Source organism: Tiliqua scincoides, chromosome 8 (assembly GCF_035046505.1).
Source record: "Tiliqua scincoides isolate rTilSci1 chromosome 8, rTilSci1.hap2, whole genome shotgun sequence".
NCBI classification, from domain to species: domain Eukaryota; kingdom Metazoa; phylum Chordata; class Lepidosauria; order Squamata; family Scincidae; genus Tiliqua; species Tiliqua scincoides.
Genome location: NC_089828.1, coordinates 60,084,355 through 60,102,504, shown reverse-complemented (window position 1 = coordinate 60,102,504; position 18,150 = coordinate 60,084,355). Strand labels below are relative to the sequence as shown.

Sequence of the window (18,150 nt, the reverse complement as noted above, 5' to 3'; positions counted from 1 at the left end):
ACTCAGGTCCCTGCGGGCGACGCTGGGGGAGTGCAGAGCAGGCAGGAGGCGGCGTAGGAGCCCATCAAGGATGGGGCTGTCGCAGTGTGCCAGGGCCCTGGGAGGGACAGGTGAGACAACCACGTGGCAGCTGAGGCATCTGCCCCCCTTCCCTGGACTGCTCCACACCCCTGCCTCTTTCACTGCACCCAAAGCAGACTCCAAATCTCCCACTCCTAGTTTTGAGCCTACTCCCACCCTCCCCCATTCAGAAGTCCCTGCTGCCCCCTTCCTCAGTGATGGTTTCAGAACAAGCATCTTTGGAGTGTCAAAGCTTCGCCAGACGAAAAGCAACAGGCGAGGGTTTGGCCCCTGCGCAAGCGCTGCAATGCTTCAGGTCCGCGGCAAAGCTGTTCCAAACCTGAGCTGCCGGCCAGCTCTGACCTAAGGCCTTGTGAACAGACCCTCCACTGGCTCGCAAGCTCTGCACGAGGTGTCCAGATCAGAACAGAAACAGCCACCCTGGTTGTGCTTCCCTGAGGGGTGCAGACTGCGGGAACTTCAGCAGTCGGGGAAAGAAGCATCATCCAACCCTCTGGGAGTTTTGCAGCGTGAGTGGGAAAGACCCTCACCTGGCCAGCAGGGAGGCACCCTTGAGGCAGCTGCTTGGCTGGGCCAGAAGATCCCAGGCGCCTCCTGTGTCCAGCTCCTTGGCCGCCTCTGGCACTGCTTTGCTGAACACAGCCTGCAAGACTGCAGCAGCTGCCCTGGAAGACAGCAGAGACCACGGCAAGGTCAGGGGCCACTGCAGCTTCCCGGGGTGCGGTGGCAGAGAGCAGGCGGCTCTGCTGAGGTGAGGAGGCTCCCAGCAACAGCAGGGAAGATTGAATGAATGGTGGGTCAGGGAAGCCAATGGGGGGGGGCTGGTGTTGGACGCTTGCTCTGCGCATACGTGGAGCCCCCAGGATAAAAGAGGGTTTCTGTGCAGCTCCCTGGCAGGATCTCTTCGAAAGGGGGGCTGAAGGGGAGAGTGCCCAGTTAATTCCCCCGAGGCCTGGCAATGAGGACGCCCAGCTCTGCTGTTACTGGGCACGCTCTGGAGCTGGACAATCTGCCAATGGCCCTGTCCCCTAAACAGAGAATGCGCTGGCACAAAACCACTTTGCAACAGGGGCTGGAGAAGTCTGCCAGCTGCTCGTTCTGGGAGCTGCACAGGAACTACTAGAACGACTCCACATTCAGGTGCAGCCTATCTATCTCTGAGCAGCACAGGCCGGGGAGCAGGGTGGGGACTGGTGCATTCGGGGGGGCTCTCGGCTTTGAGGCAGGGCCGGGGCTTGTTCCTTGCTGGTCCAACAATCCAGCAAGACTTTGCCGACATTCCTCACGTTCGCCACTGGGAAACCAGGAGGACGTCAGGACCCAAAGGAAGGGGAGGAGACGGGAGTCATCACCTGCCAGCTGCCCCGAGTCCAGTCCCAGGATCGCCATCCAGAACAGAAGCTGGCAGCTGCCCCTCGGTGCCTTGGTCCTCCTGGCCGAGTTGCATCAGCAGCATGTGCCCCACTTCTGCCAGCAGCGGAAGCAGGCAGGCACAGCTGACAAGCCCCCAGATCACCTCTCGGAGGGCAGCAAACACCTGGCAAAGAAAGCCAGTGGAGAGGCCAGGGCTGCTGGGGCCCATCTGAGGTCTTCTGGCTGCAGACTCATGGTGTTCAGCCATCTGGGGCAACTTTTGCCCCAAGATCGAAGCCCCATAAGTCCCTGGAAGCAGTGCAGGCCAAGTCACGGGTGGAAAAACAGTTTGGAGTGCTCCTCCAGTGGCCCTCCAGGGGCCCAACTCTGTTCTCTCTGGGGTTTGGAGACCCCATTCTCCCCCCCAACCCATCTGCCTCCCAACCTTGGATCCCCCGCAAAGGGAGCAGGGGTGGCTGCAGGCGCAGAGTGTCCCCACTTCCCCCGGCCAGAGGGCTCTCTCACCACCACGCGGCTGGGCCTTGCGCCCACCTCTTCCGCCCAGCTCAGCAGAAGCTTCAGAGTGGGAGAACCACGAGCCGTGCCGTGGGCTTTGAGTGTTGCCAGAGCTGCCCAGACGTCCCTCCAGGTCCTGGAAGCAGCACAGGTGGTGGTGACCGACTCAGAGGGGCAGAGAGTCTTGCTCTAGCAGCGCGTTGCGGGTGTGAGCCATCCAAGTCCCTGGCCTTTCCAAACGGCAGAAGAAAGTCCCTGCCTCCACAGAACTTACAATCCAAGGAGCAGACCCGCTGCTCCTCCAGGCAGGTGTCCTTCGCCCCACTCACAGGACAGCAGCACGAAGGCCACAGCCACCTCCTGCTCCCTCCCCCTCAGTGGCCCCTTGACAGCAGCCATCACAGCTCATAGCCTTCCAGGCGTGCATGTGCTGCCCTTCTTGCAAGAGCCTCCGTATTTGCTCCTCACCACAACCCTGTGAGGCTGTACTGAGAAACATCAACTGGTCTGAAATCAGTCAGTCAGTTTTATGGCTAAACTGAAGCCAGGTTCACCCCAACAGTGCCCAGCTGCCCATCCACCGCCCCCATCAGCTCCCAACACCAAGCAAGAGAACCACAAACTTCTGAGGAGCCGTTTCCTTTACCTCCACAGCCAGCGAGCTGTTTGAGAGTGACTACTGGAAGCAACTGTTACCCTGCACATGCCTGATCTCGGAAGCTAAGCAAGGTCAGGCCTGGTCAGTACTTGGATGGGAGACCGCCTGGGAATACCGGCTGCTGCAGGCTTATACCACGATCTCGGAAGCTAAGCAGGGTCAAGCCTGGTTAGTACCTGGATGGGAGACCGCCTGGGAATACCGGGTGCTGTAGGCAGGCTTCTACCATAGTCTTTCCAGACTGCAGGTTGCCAACCACTGGAAGCCAGGCAGGGCGGTGGTGGAAGTGACTGCCCCCCTCAACTGCCCCAGGCCTCCTCTGCCAGAAAGAGCTTCCAGGTGTTGTGGTCCTTGACACCAGTGCTCAGGAGGACAAGAGACCCACCCTTGGGGGAGCAGAACATTCCAGGGGGGCTCCCAATCTGGGGGGAGCAGAGCCGTAAGCTGGGGTGGTGTCAGGGGCCCACAGCCCACCACTCTTGCCCAGTGGTCTGCCACAGACCTGTCTTGGAGCAGAGGCTGGTCCAGGAGGGAGGTACAGACTGCCCGGTGGTGGTGCTGTGCCAAGACGCAGACAGCCCGGGCCAGGAGCAGGCGCTGAGCGGGGTTCTCCAAAGTTTGCAGGCAGGAGCAGGCAGTGGCCACCAGGACCGGGACCTGGACGAGGCAGAGGCGACAGGAGCTGCGCACGTCCTCGCAAGCACGTGACGCAAAAGCTAAATCAAGTCCCTCATCCCTTGGCGCTCAACATCTGGGGACTGACGCTTATCAGCAGACAAGCCCCACAGGGAGCCGCAGCAGGAGACAGGCCAGGCCCAGCCCTCCTCCCCCCCACCCTACCTTGTCCCGCAGCTTCAGGCCCTGCAGCCGCACAGCCACCTCCAGCCACAGAAGGGCGGTTGGGCCACAGGCACTCGCAGTCCCCAGGCGCTCCACCAAGGAGCACAGGAAAGGCAGCACCTCCTGCGGGGGCAGAGCACGGCTGACCACCTGAGAAGACAGGAGAGACTGCCTGACCTGGGGCCAGAGGGGCCTTCCACAGCTGCCGACCCCCCCGGGAGGATGTGGGGAGCAGCACTTCTATTCTGTTTCGGGGGGGGGAACAGAACTGGAAAGAAAGGGTCTTGCACTGCTAGCAGAAGGAAGAGGAGAACAGGACTGCCAATGCAGGCATTCCAAAGATGCAGTGAGCGTATAGGTCCCCCAGAAGAGGAATGCATGAGGCTCCCTCCCCCTGAGGAACTGCTGGTTGCCCCCCCCCCCCAGTGGCTTGGGCTGAGAAGTGCCTCTTCCCCCACAGAAGCTGCCAGGGTCCAACTGTGGCCTTGGCTCTGAGCTGCAGGCACACACCAAGCACCTGTTGCCAACTTCCACGAGGCTCTTGAGTGCTGAGAAACCCTGAACCCACCTATCGAAAGGCTTCAGGTCTGACTCTCTGGTGTGTGGTCAAATGCCCCCCCCCCGTGCAAGTGGCCCCACACACCGGCACAAAGGCAAGAGGACAGATTGCAAGAGCCTCCCCACCACAGCTTCCCTCTTACCTTGCCCAGTCTGGAAGAGGCTGTGTGCACCTCCCTGGCACTCTCACTCTGAAGCCCCTGCCAAATGCGATGCAGCCTCCACTCCAGGTCGTTGCTGGTTGGGACTGGGGGGGGCACAGCATTCAGTTCAGAAGAATAGTGATCAAGAACGACCTCACCTGGAGAGGTGCCCCCCCAGGAGGAGGCAGCAACAGGTGGGCAGCACCAGAGTTGGGCCCAAGGCAGGGCCAGAGGGAGGGGCACCACAGTCCTCACTTGTGAGCAAGGCTGTTGGGCTGGGGGGGGCGGGAGTCGTGAGAGTAGACCTGATGGGAGGCCACCCTTTGCTTGCACTTGGCAGTAGAGAAGGTGGGACCTTGACCCCCCATCCAAAGCATTCTGCCTCCCTCTTGGAGTGTCTCTGCCAGGGAGGGTCCAAGTCCCTCAACACCAAAACCGAACCCTGAGGACGTTACAGGGATTCACACAAGGGACACCTGGAGACAACCTGCCAGTGCACAGAAGCCCAGCCAGGGAGAGCCCCTCTGGCACTGCCTGCCCATCTTGCTGGCACCTGCTCACCTTGGAGGCTCCTCAGCAGGACGCTGATGCAGTCCGCAGCACCTTGGCGGACGGTGCCCAGCGCGTCGCCAGTGAGTGGTCCCAGAGCCCCAGCCAGGCAGCAGAACTGGCCGGAGGGGATCCTGGGCTGCAGAGTGGCGGCAGTGGCTGAGTCTCCAGGCTGGACTCTGCACTCCTGCCCCTTCCAGGAGGGAGCCACGCGTCCCAGCGCCACTACAGTGCCAGGCCCTGCTCACCAGGGAGCTGCTCCTCTGGCAACGAGACTGCAGTAGGTGGGCGCTCAGCTCCACAGCCCGGGCCCGGGCCCACTCCCGCTCCGACACCAGCCAGGAGCCCAAGAGCTGCCAACAAGGGAGGGAGGCCGTCAGTCCCTGCAGGACACCCCAGGAAAGCCCCTGCCTGCCCTCCCAGCGGGCCAGGCCAGGAGGGACCGCCCAGCTGTCCTCTCCCAGCTCAGTGGAGGTGCTCCTGCAGGCTGGAGGAAGCCCTGCTCCTGGGAAGCAGCTGCTGTTCTGCCCCGTGACCTGGCAGCGAGGCAGCTGCAGCTGGGCGGGGGTCCACTCGCCAATGAGGGTGGGAGGCGGGCAGGACCACCCCAGGAGCCCCTTTTGCGAAGCAGCCCAGCCACCCAGCGAGGCGAGAGCTTTCGCGGTGCGAAGGTGCTGCGGAGGCTCACCTGGAAGACGTCCTGGAACCAGGTGGGGGCGGCCAGCTCTCCGTCCTCCTCCTCCAGCAAGGTCTCCACCAGGGCGGCCAGGGCGCTCGCGGCACCGGCATGCAGGGCCTGGAAGGCGGCAAGCGGGCTCCGGTGCTGCTCCCAGGCCCAGCGGGGCGGCCGGGGCTGGGGGCGGCTGCTGCTTACCTGACCCGCCTCTCCAGGGCGCTCCGCGGGCGGCAGGGCAAAGGCGCGGCTCACGCAGGTCTCCGCCACGTCCAGACGCTCCCGGCGGCTCAGCCCCGCTGACACTGCGCTGTGGGCACGGGGCGCGCAGGGCTCACCACGCCCGCCGCGCAGGCCCCTCCCTCTCCGCCCCGGAGCCTGGCGCGCCTCCCCGTTCCGGGGGGAGAACTGCTGCCCCGCGGCCGCCTGCCCTCCATCCACCCCCCCCCCCGATCGGGGCAGTGAGGAGGAGGAGGAGGAGGCGGCCTGGCTGCCGGGGGGCTCCCGAGAGGGCGCGCCCGCAGGCGGGGGGAGGACCGCTCGACGGGCAGCACTGCCGGGGGAGCGGGAGGCCGGGCCGAGACCCACCTCAGGTGCCGGAGGGCAGTCAGCGCCTGCTGGCTGACGGGCGAGGCGGGGGCGTCCCGGGGCTCCGGCGTGACAAGGTCCTGGAAGGGAGACGGCGGCGCGTCCGGCTGGCTGGCTGCAGCCGGGCCCCGGGCAGGAGGGGGCGGGGCGGGGCGGAACACGCGCACGGCCCCTCGACGGTCCGCGGAGGGCCCCGCGACCCCCGCGCCCCGTCCCCTCAGCGTCTCCGGGCACGGCCGGGAAGGGCTCTCAACGCGTCCCCGTGGCCGCCCCGCCCCGCACTCACCAGCAGGCGGTGCAGCAGCGCCCGCGTCTGGGTCGGCTGGAAGCGCGCGCCGGCGCCGCCCCCTCGCCGGACGGAGCAGCTGAGCTCGCACACGCAGCGGGCGAAGCGCAAGGCCGGCTCGGCGTCCTGGGGGGGATCCGGGGGCGTCGGGCGCTCCGGGCACCGCGGGCTCCCCGTCGGCTCGCTGCTGCCGCGACGGCCCTGCGGTGGGAAGGAGCCCGGGCGCGGAGGGGTCCCTTGTTATTATTAGGATTATTATACTTTATTTTTACCCCGCCTTTCTCCCCGAAGGGACTCAAGTCAGCTTACAAAACAAGGTTAAAACAGTTAGAAACATAATTTAAAGGCAGATAAAAACATAACATATCATAAGAACAGTAGTCTGATAAAAACTAGTCAGGTAAGAGCATAGGGCAGCAAATTAGAAAAGGAGCAGGCCTGTGAACAGATGTTAAAATGTTAAGAGATGTTAAAAGATGTTAAAAAGGCCAGGAACTCAGAAGGCTTGTCTAAACAGAAGGGTCTTCAGTCCTCGCGGAAAAGTCTCAAGAGAGGGAGCAGTTATTAAGTCAAGGGGAAGGGAATTCCATAGCGTTGGTGCCACTACTGAGAAGGCCCTATTTCTTGCCGCCGCCCCATGTACCTCCCTAAGCGGCGGCACTTGCAAAAAGGCCTTCTCTGATGACCTAAGAGGACGAGCCGGATTGTACGGGAGTAGGCGATCTCTAAGATACCCTGGCCCAGAACAGTATAGGGCTTTAAAGGTAAAAACCAGCACCTTGAATTGGGCCCGGAAACGAATGGGCAGCCAGTGCAGCTGCTGGAGAAGTGGACTGACAGAGTCAAACCGCCTAGCTCCAGTAACTACACAGGCCGCTGCATTCTGCACTAGTTGCAGTTTCCGAACCGTCTTCTAGGGCAGCCCCACATAGAGCGCGTTACAGTAATCTAGCCTCGATGTCACCGTGGCATGGATCACCGTGGTCAGGTCTGCACGATCCAAGTACAGCCGCAGCTGGCGCCCCAGCCGAAGCTGAGCAAAGGCCCCCCTGGCCACAGCAGCCACCTGGGAATCCAGGAGCAGCTGCGAGTACAGGTGGACCCCCAAGCTGCGGACCTGCTCCTTCAGGGGGAGTGCAACCCCATTCAGAGCAAGTCGATAATCCAGCACCTGCATCGAGGATTTCCGAACCAGGAGAGCCTCTGTCTGATCCGGATTTAATTTCAGCTTATTAGCCCCCATCCAGATCCTCACTGCCTCCAGACAGCACTCCAGGACCTCAACCGCCACCCTGGAGTCTGGAGGAAAGGAGAGATAGAGCTGGGTGTCATATTGATGGCACCCTACTCCAAACCCCCAGATGACCTCTCCCAGCGGTTTCATGTAGATGTTAAATAGCATGGGGGACAGAATTGAACCCTGTGGCACCCGCACCTCAAGGGCCAGGGTGTCGAACAGGCATCCCCCAGTACCACCATCTGGGACTGATCCTCCAAGTAGGAGCGGAAGCACTGCAAAACAGTGCCTCCAACTCCCAGCTCAGCCAATCGGCCCAGTAGGATACCATGGTCGATGGTATCAAAAGCCACTGAGAGATCCAGCAGGACCAACAGGGACGCACTCCCCCTGTCCACTCCCTGGCGTAGGTCATCCACCAAGGCGACCAAGGCGGTTTCCGTCCCAAAGCCCGGCCTGAAACCAGATTGAAAAGGATCCAGATAATCCGCTTCATCCAAGACACTCTGGAGTTGAGATGCCACCAACCGCTCAATTACCTTGCCCAGAAACAGGATGTTTGAGACTGGTTGGTAGTTGTCTAATACAGTGGAATCCAGGGAGGGCCTCTTCAGGAGGGGGCGAACCACCGCCCGTTTCAAAGCATGTGGCAATGTCCCCTTCATCAAGGAAGAGTTGACCACCCTCCCTGTCCACTCAGCCAGTCCACCCCGGGCAGCTCTTATCAGCCAAGCTGGGCAAGGTCAAGAAGGCAGGCAGATGGCTTCACACTCCAAAGGGGTCTGTTCACATCCTCAGGCTGTACAAGCTGAAAACAATCCTGAAAAGAAGCTGAAAAGAATTGTTGGCTCTGCAGAGGGGGGGGGGGTTGGCGGCCCCGCCCACTTCGAAAGAGCCCTGCGTGGAATGTCTTCCTGCCCCCAGGAGGACCTCATTGCCGGCCCGGCACCCATGAGGAGCCAAGCGGCCAGCAAACCCAGACACCCAGTGCAGTGCAGTGCCCTGCCTGGGAAACGGGGGGCCTGGAGCTCCCTCCCCAGCCCGGGAGCTTCCCAGTTTCGCCAGGCACTGAGGGCCAGACCGGGAGGCCTGCCAGGCCAGCCGCGTGTCCTGCTCCCAAGGAGGCGCGGAGCCAGGCGGCACTCGGATTGCAGCTGGGAAGGGGGGCAGGAGCCAGACCAGCTGGGACCACTCTGGGTGAGGACACCGCTTCCAGCCCTGACCCCCACCCGTCACAGGGCTGTCCCGACCGGGCGGTTCTGGAGTCTGTGTGCACCGCTGCCCAGCTCACCTCCGGAGGCCTGCAGAGAACGTCGTAGTGGTCCAGGATCCGGGGCACGATCGCGCCTTCCAGCTGGGGCCGCAGTTGCTCCCAGGGGGCACGGAGGGTCACGCTGCTGTAGAGCAGGAGGAGGGCGCTCCTCACCTCCACCCTCCCTGACTGGGGCAGGCCCTGCGAGGGGGAGAGGCCAGCTGTCTCCCTGGGCAGCCCCGTGTCCGCAGAAGGGCGACTGCACCCCGTTCCCCGGACCACCTGTTGGAACTCAGGGGTGTGGGTGTCTTTTACTCTGGAGGCCCCTTTTCCTGCAGAACGTGTCTTCAATGCCCTTTTCTTGGAGCCACGCTCAGCTCTGACCCCCCTCCTGGAAGGAGCCCTGGGGGCTGTGAACCTGGCTGGATGGGTGGAGTACCAGTCTCTCCCCCTCCAAGATCTCCTGCTCAAAGCTCCTCAGGGCCTTCAGCGTGGCCATCAGTTGCCCCTCAGCACAGTGGCTCAGGCACCAGCAAGCACCCTGCATGAAAATGAGGAGGGTGAAGTGGCAGGACTAGTCACCCCAGCTGGGCTCCGCCAGCCCCCATTCTTCCCCCTCCCTCTAGCTCTTCCTCCCAGCTCTCTTGGCCTCTCTGCACAACATGCTTGTACCCATTTAATGCTGTGATCTTATATCCCACCCTGCCCAAGAATCCTGGGAACTCGCACTGAGCGAGGGTGCCATGGGAAGTTCTTTGCTCGCTACCCTGGCTCCTCCTCCTAAGAGCATGACGGTTCCCAGGGTTTCCTGCACAGAAGGGGTGGATACTGAAACTTGTTTCAGTCTGCCTGCTTCCTTGTCCACTGGTTTCATCCAGGATTATTCCAGAGTCACAACCGTTTTGATGCACAATTATTGTGTGGTTGCAGGGAGGCCCTGATACTTCCCCAAGCCCCGCTGGAATGACCCCTGCCACAAGCCTGCAGCCTGCCCTGTACAGTATCTGGTGGCTGGGGAAATGCTGCCCCCCTGCAACGCCCAGTTGAACCCCCTCTTGCAGTCAGAAGTGGGGGGGCGGGGCTGGCGGCAGGTTGCCTTTGGAGCTCATCATTTACTTCAAGAGACTGAGCTGCCCGTCCGCAGGGCAGCTGCCTTTGGTCCTCAGCCTCCCCTGCCCTTGGAACTGCAGGGTCCTCCAAGGCTCTGGCGGAGAAAGCCAGGCGCAGGGAGGAGGAGGGCGCAGGTCAAGGAAGGAGGCCCCTCACCTCTCGCTGGGCTCTGTCTGCGTAATCTGTGTGCAGCAGCAGGTCTCGGAGCTGCAGCACCGCCCCGGCCGCGTCCCCTGCAGCTGACAAGGCTGCGCCCCAGGCCTTGTAGAGGAACGCCTGGAGAGGGAAAGGCCAGAGAGTTGGCGACTGCGTCGAGACCAGGCCTGCAGTCGCCAGGCAGAGGAAGAGGGGGGGGGGCAAGTCCAGAAACCAGGCCACCCCCAAGTATATTCAGCAAGCACCTTTGGCAGCTGGAATGAGTTCTGTAAACGGCCCCCATTTGCATTCAGGCGGACTCTGCTGCCCTCATCTGGAGTTTATTTTAACCCCTACTCATTTCTATAGACTAGGAAAAAGAGAGGGAGCAACACCCTGATGTGTGCTCAGAACCCGGAGGCCCTCCTGGCACACGGGGGCTCCATCGCTGACCTGAGGACTGCACGTGCAAGGCCGTCCGAGGAGACCAGCTGCCAGGCAGGGAGTCACCTGGGCCAACATCCTCTTCCCAGACAGTAGTGCAGGAGGGCCTACCCCAGCATAAGGAGAGCTCCACTGGATCAGGCCAAAGGCCCACCTAGCCCAGTTCGCTGTATCATTGTAGCCCACCAGATGCCTCTGAGCACACAAGACAACAAGAGACCTGCATCCGTTCCCTTGCATCTGGCCCGAGCATCCTCAGGTAGGCTGCTTTGGCACAGGAAGGTTCCACTGCTGCCTCTCGTGGCTAACAGATGTCTAAGGACAGCCAGAAGGGCCCAGCTGGGGAGGGGGGATGACCCTGGATCCCAGCGTCCCATTTCCGACAGCGGCAGGGTGGGTGGTTCCTTTTGGGAAGCCCGGAAGCGATAGTGGTTGTCGACCCCCATGCACATTGCTGGCACCGACAGCATGCCTGGGCAGGCTGCTGATGGGAGACCTGAGTGTCCTCTTGCCCACACTGACCCTCTCCAGAGAGGAACCAGGGTAGAGGTCCATCTGCGTGCTCAGCTCCTGCCCCAGGGCCAGGCTCCAGCCAGCCTCCCGATTCCTCTGCAAGGACTTTTTCAGGAACTGTGGACACACACACAGGCGGGCGGGCGGTCACTGCAGGGCCTCCCAGGCGAGGAGGGCTTCCTCCTTGCGCTGCCTCTGGTGTTACCTCCAGGAGCCGGCCTTCCCATGCTGCCAGTTCCAGAGTGTACTGGCTGTGTCCTGCAGGGGGCAGAGAGGAGGCCCTGTGTCACCTAGGGGACTCGGCACCCACTTCGGACCCCCAGGCCGCTGCCAGAGTTTGCTGAGCGGTCCTGGAAAGGGGGGCGGCTGAGCGGATCCTTCTTATTTTGTGGAGCAAACTGTGCTGGGGCGTTTGGGGCCCAAAGTGGGAAACCGACTGCAGTTGATCATGAAAGTGAACAAAGGAGGGCAGAACACGCCCCAGGCTGAGAGCCCAAAGGCCGGGGGAGGTGGGCAGGGTTTAACCTCTTCCAGCCTCACCTTCCAGATACTGAAGCAAGGCAGGCACCTGCACCCCCCAGTCCTCAGCCACATCCCTGAAGACCTCTGGGTACAAGGCCTGGAGCAGGAGCAATGCCGCTGCCCCTCGCCCTGCCCCTGCAAAGGGGGAGACTGCCAGGCCCTGCGAGCGAGAAGGGACAGTATCTCCAGCACGGAAAAGTCCTGGCCGAATCGGGCCGGAAGACTCCCCTGGCCCAGTAGCCGGCTGCCCACGAATGCCCCAGGACGGGAAACCCACCCACAGGGCAGGGAGGGAACAGCCCTCCCAGCAAGTGGGGCTTTAAGGTAGACTGCCTCTGAACGTGGAGGCCTTGCAGACGAGTACTGAGCAAGTGTGCCCCCTCCTGGGGCCCTCAAAGGGGCAAGTCCCTCCCCAGCTCCACTTGTACCTACCAGGAGCCGGGCCAGCAACTCTGTGGCCTCTGGAGAATCCACTGGGAAGGGAGAGAAGAGAGCAGAGGCAGGAAGCCCCATAATTCGGGCCTGCTGCAGAAGCAGGAACTGCAGATCCAGAGCGCTTCCTGGGCTGCGTGCCTGCCCTTCCTGCATCCCAAGGCCTCGCTGAGCGTGCTGCCAAGCCAGCTTGGCCTGGCACACCAGGACTGGCACTCTGGCAGGGCCTCCTGGCAGCTTCACAGGGGGGAGGGGACAGCCCGGCTCCAGCAGCCACGGCCCACCTGCACGAGGAGAGGGGCCCCCAGAACCCACTGCATAGTGGCAGAGGACCACGGGACAGGCAGCTTGGGGGGCCCTCCTTCCCTGTGGGCTGCCAGGCACCCCAGGACCCACCTGTCTCCAGGCCGCCCTGCTCCTGAGCCGCCCGCTGCAGCCGCTGCTGAGACAGCAGGCACAGGGCACGGCACAGTGGGGCAGCAGAGCTGGTGTAGTGGGGCTGCATGAGATAGCGGACCATCTTCATCCACAGCTCCTGCGGGGGGCACAAGGGGCAGGGCTTGTTCCCTGAGGCTGGAGCGGGGAGGGGGGCCTGGCCTTCTGCATGCAGGCCGCTCCCTCGCCCCAGTCACCCATGAAGCTGCGAGGGTGGGTGAAGGCAGCTGCAGGGGCTGCGTGGAGAGGGTACACGTGAGGGGAGAACACCAGGCAGATGTGCAGTGCGGCCCTTTGGTTGCTGACTCTGACCACCCGCTCGGACTGCTGCCTCTCTCCAGAGGATTCCCAACTGCAGGTGCTGGAAGCAAGGCCGGTGCTCCAGCCACTGAGCCAGTGGCCCTTCCCCTTCCTCCTCTGCTATCTGTGCCCCCCCCCCAGGCCTTCCTTTGCCAGCCATCAGCCTCTTCCCCCCAGCTTCAGCAAGCTGCCTGGTCCACCCCATGACACCTTCTAGCCCCCCGGGGTCTGCAAGGCTGCCGCTGGAACAGAGAAATGCCGCAGTTCCAGGGAGAGGCAGTCGCTTTGCTGCCCAAAAGGGCTTATGCTTGTTCCCCCCCCCAGCAAGGGCCCTGGCCTCCCATGAGCTCCTGACCTGGCTGGTGCCCCTCCCCAGAGCAACTGCTGCCCGCAGCACCTCCAGGCTGGCTGCCTCCACAACCTTCTCCTCCAGTCCGCCCAAGGGGAGCCTCCGCACCGGGTGGCTCTGAGGGGGAGAGATAAAGCGGAGCTCTCTCCGTGAGTCTGGAGGAGTCGGGATTGCAGCTCCAAGACTTGCCAGCCCCCCCCCCCCGGCACAGAGGGGGCTCCTTCCCAGGTTGGGTCACAAGCCCAGGAGGGTCTGTTCACTTTGGTTCTGGGCAGGATTTCACTGCCAGGGATTGCATGAGGGGGGAACCTCTGCATGCCAAAGAGAAGTTCTACCCGCTGCACTGCAGCCCCCTGCCCATCACACCCAGGCTGGCAGCATCCTTACCAGTCGGTGGGCTGACATGGCCAGCTGCAGGGAGAGGTAGCTCAGGGGCCATCCTTCCACCCGCTCCAGGTAGCCGGCCTCCAGCAGCTTTCCAATGGCCTGGAGTGTCACCAGACGGACCTGGCAGCCAGAGGAGGGCGAGTGGGCCTCCTTGCAGCAAGCAGGGGCGAGCACCCCATCTGAGGGGGGCAGTTCACCATTCCCAGGGCAGGGGGATCCTTCCAGCTAAGCAGGCAGGACAAGGGCTGTTCTTGGCCAGTCCTGGAGACAAGCTGACAAGTCCTTTGGTCAAACCCCTGTCCTGGCACACAGTTGGGTCACCGGGCCGAACCCAGTCGGAAGTCTGAGCACCTGCAGAGCGCAGGCTGGTGACCCCCGTTTTGTCAGGAGACTGGCACATTTGCATGCAGGGGGTGAGTCAACCTCCTATGCTGAGTGCTGCAGCTGTCACAGAACAGTGGGAAGGGACCTGTTAGACCAGGGGTCTACAAACCCCGGCCCGGGGGCCAGATGCGGCCCGCAACAAGCCTCTACCCGGCCCGCAGCCAGCCTCTTGTCCCCTGAAAGCCTCTGGCCCACTCAGCTGTACATGACCAGAGCTGTGCTATGTCTGGTTGTGTCTGGAGGGTGTTCTGAGGGCCGGAGAGGCTGAGTGAATGAGCCCACTCATTCATTTATTCATGCATCAAAGTTCCATCTCTAATTTATTTATTTAAATTTTATATTTACATTTTTTTTCCGGCCCTCAACACCATGCCAGATATTTGATGCGGCCCTCGGCCAAAAAGTTTGGAGACCCCTGTGTTAGACCATTGAATTTAGCCCCTCCACCAAAACTGGCTGTCCACAGCTACCTCATCCCCAACTGATGCCTCTGCAGCAAGGGAGAGCCCCCCCCCCCACCTTTCAAGGCAGGCTCTTCTGCTCCAAATAGTTCAGACAGCCAGAGACAACTTCCTTGTGTCTCTCCACAATCTCCCTTGTAATTTCAGTGCAACGTACAGAGGTGCCTCCTACTAAGTTTGGTGCCCTCAGCCCAGCTCTGCCTACCTGAAATGGAAGAGGCCCTCCAGGGGTCCTCCGAGTCCTGTCCTGTCCTGGGGATGCTGCCTGAGGCCGAACCTGGGCTTTTGGCAGGCAGAGCAGGGCTGGCTGTGGAGGCTCCTGATCACCAGATGAAGCTACCCTTCTGACTGACCGACCAAGCCAGGCTTGTCTCCTGTGCCAGGCAGGGGCTCTCCTCCACAGCTGGGCTGGAGCTGCCGGGTCTCCAGGGATTCAACCAAGGCCCTTCTGCCATGCACAGCAGCCGCCTCCCCCACTCCCCACTGGGCATTAGCAGAATCCGCTCAACAGGGTGCTCTGGGGATGGGAGGTGCTCCAGAGCTTATCATAGGGGCACAAAAGCTGCTGGCCTCCCAGTCGCCAGAAGCTGTCCCTAGATTGGAGAAGGGCGCAAGAGGTGGCAACCAGGAGATGGGAAGCAGCTCTGGCCTTGTGGGCAAGGCCAAGAACTGACATGGAAGGGGCAACAGACTGGGGACAACGACGACTATGGACAGCTCTGATGACATGCTCTTGACTTTAGGCAGCCAACTTGGGCACCCGTGGTTGCAGGAGGTACGTGGGGCACAAGTGCATCCCTTCAAGACATTACCAGTCTCCAGCTGGCAGGTTTTCCTTACCTTGGCGCTGGCATTTCCCAGCACTGCTTTCACGGCCCGCAGGCAGAGGTGCCTCTTGCTCCAGAGCTCAGGCACTGTGGGGAGGAATTGAGGCACTCAGGGGGAGCTGGAGAGGGGCTGGCTTTTGGGTGCAGAGAAGGTGCCAGCCAGCATCAAGCCCCAGAGGGGCACTGTCAGTGCCACTGCTGAACACGTTACTGGACACCTGGCCTATAATTGGGGGGGGGGGGGCTTGAAAAAGCAGCAGCAGGCCTCAGACCCCCGAGCCAGGCCATGCATATGCCTGTGCCCCTCACCCCAGCAGGTATAGGGCAGGCCTACAGCACCCGGTATTCCCAGGCGGTCTCCCATCCAAGTACTAACCAGGCCTGACCCTGCTTAGCTTCCGAGATCATGATATAAGCCTACAGCACCAGGTATTCCCAGGCGGTCTCCCATCCAAGTACTAACCAGGCCTGACCCTGCTTAGCTTCCGAGATCAGACGAGATCGGGCATGTGCAGGGGGCAGCTGCCAGGCCAGAGTACCCTCCCCCCCCCAAGCTCACAGTGGGCGTCGATGATCTCAGACAGCAAGAGCAGCAGCTCCACCTGTACTGCATCCTCTTGGCTGCCTGTCAGTTTCTCCTGGAAGAATTCCATCAGCCTGGCGGGGTGCAGGCGAGCTGGGGAGAGAGAGGTGCAGATGCTGCATGTGGCTTCTGCCCCTTCCCAGGCTGCCCGGCCTCCCCCTCCAGTCCATACCCAGGCACAAGAAAATGGGAGCGACCTCCGCGTGGTCTTCTCTCCGGTCGCAAACAGGGGGCTGCCTCCATCCTTTTGGGCAGACCTGTGGGGAAAAGGGGGTGCCAGAAGAGGGCTCCCCGTCACTGCAAGCAGACAAGATGGGGTCTAGCCCCAGAAGCAGGTAGGCTGCAATGTCCTGCTCCGTTAAGTGTGGGCAGCCAGGAAGGGATTGCTCAGCTGCCTCCCTCCATGGCCAAAGAGCCAAACCTTTTGGGATTCTGCAGCTCCTGCAGCACCCCACTGCCAGTGTCCCAGTCATACCTGGCAGGTCAGAGCACCTGCAATGGGCTCCACGTGTCTCCTGGGGACGGAGTTGTTGCTCACAAGAGACACTTCCAGAATTTGGCCCAGAATCTGCAACCAGCACCAGAAACAGACCCTTCCTTTGGCAAGTGCCTCTGGTGTCTGGAAAGGCAGCCCCCCACTTGGGGTGAAACTGGGAAAGGGAAGGCAAAGCAGAGAGAGAGGCGAGCCAGGCCAGGCTGAGGAGCAGGCAGCCAGGCGGCTTCCCTGGGGTGGGGGGCAGAGGTGGGCATTTTCCAGCACACCTTCATCTTATTTCTCCTGCAAGATGAGATGAAGCTGGCTGGCTTGTTTCCTTATCCGTGGCCTGAAGACAGATCCCTGCAGGCTCTGGGCCAGCGAAGAGAAGCCACTCCTGGGTTCGGCATCCACATACTAGGCAGAACCTGCAGCAGCAGCCGGCCGGGGAACCCTTCCAGAGCCAGGCGACAGCGCAGGGGAGACCTGGCCACTCCAAGCCCCCTCACCTTTGTGATGCGAAAGGCCTCGGTGGTGACGCTTTGGTACTGCTCCAAGAACAGTGGGATGTCCTCGTGGATCTGGGCCTGGAGCTCTGCCCTGGGCAGCAGGAGGCTCAGCATGGGGTGCAGCACCCTCAGGACCGCCAGCTTGACCTGCCAGGGGGAGGGAGGGGAAGGGGGCAGAAGCAGAGGGGCGCCAGGCTCCAGAACGCTCCTCCCGCCAAAGAGGCAGGTTTCTTTCTACCAGGACCCTCAGGCTCGCTCCCCCCACGTGCCCCACAGCCCCTCTTCAGAGCCAGATACGGTCCCAGCACAGGGTCCGGCAAGCCCCCCTGGCTGGCGCCTCACCTGGACATCACTTTCGGGCAGCCAGGTGCGGGTGATGCTGACGTAGAGTGGGAAGAGGTAGGCAGAGAATTGCTGGGTGCTGATGCGGGGATAGGAGCTCCTCTCCCAGCTCCGCAAGTAGACCTGAATCGCCCCACACATCTGCTCCAGGGCTGGGGGGTACATGGGGGCAGCAGGGGGAGAGACAAACGAGGAGGGGGCTTGTTAGCGCCGGGCAGGACTAGCAAGCCAGGGCGCAGGAAGGGGCCGAGTTGCAGGTCACTTCAGGACCACAGGTGGGCCACACAGCACACAGTTTGGGGGCTTAGGAGGAGGGTCTGTGGTTTGACCTGGAGCAAAAGCAGCTCCCTCCGTTGACCACAGGGCTGAGCATCCACCCAGGCCAGCTCACCAGGGAGGACACTCCTGATTCAGAGTGCCTGAAAGACGCATGGAGCAGCAGCGTGTGCACAGAGGTCCTTTTCTGTCATCACCAACTGTGACTGACCACACCTCTCCTCCAAGGTCAGGGCGTCCAACTCAGGACAGCCGTTCTTCAAGGAGGCTGAACCCCCGGCAGTGCTCACAGCACAGACCCCCTGGAGGCCAACTCACCAGCCTTCTGTCCTCAGCGCCACCTCGCTGGAAAGAGCCTTCCTGGTCAGGGACAGGCAGAGCTGCCATTGACTGAGTTGCCTCACTCTGTGTTGTCTGCACTGACTGGCAGTCGGTCCCCCCAGAGGGGGCTGAGCAGAGAAGGGGGGGCCGCCCGGTGGCTGGGTTGGGACCAGCCCCACTGAGGCCGAGGCCTGCCGTGCTCACCTGTGCAGAGGGCCCTGCGCCTCTGGCCGTCCTGGATCCAGCGTGTGACAGTCTGCATAGTGGTCAGGGTGATGCCCAGGAAGGGGACGCAACCATAGACTGAGGAGGGAGAGGCCAAGGCAGGCAGAGGGTCAGGCAGGAGGGAGGGAGGGAGGTGAGAAAGGCCCGGGGCAGGGGCCAGGCTGCAGTTTGGAGTGGGTCTGTTACTTCCTGCTTTCCTTCTCCTTGGTAAGTCTTTTTGAGCCTCTTCACCAACATTTAAAACAACAGTCCACAAAATAACAACTTCCAGCCATGTGCAGGAGGTCTCTGAGGCCCTCCAGTCACAGGCTGGGCACCTACATATATTCCAGTGCATGGATGTCAAACCCACAGATGGGCGTCTACTGTACTTGCATTGAAGCACA

General features: G+C 61.9%; 1 long non-coding RNA gene and 1 pseudogene across 1 annotated transcript; both read right to left on the bottom strand.

Moving 5' to 3' along the window:
• Positions 1 to 10: 10 nt before the first annotated feature.
• LOC136658416 (uncharacterized) lies at positions 11 to 1,527 on the bottom strand. The gene is made up of 3 exons (XR_010794789.1): positions 1,434 to 1,527; positions 612 to 746; positions 11 to 97 (listed from the first exon to the last, which is right to left on the bottom strand). It is a non-coding gene; the product is annotated as an uncharacterized lncRNA (long non-coding RNA).
• Positions 1,528 to 15,447: 13,920 nt separating this feature from the next.
• Positions 15,448 to 15,564, bottom strand: LOC136659509 (5S ribosomal RNA; annotated as a pseudogene).
• Between the last annotated feature and the right edge of the window lie 2,586 nt (positions 15,565 to 18,150).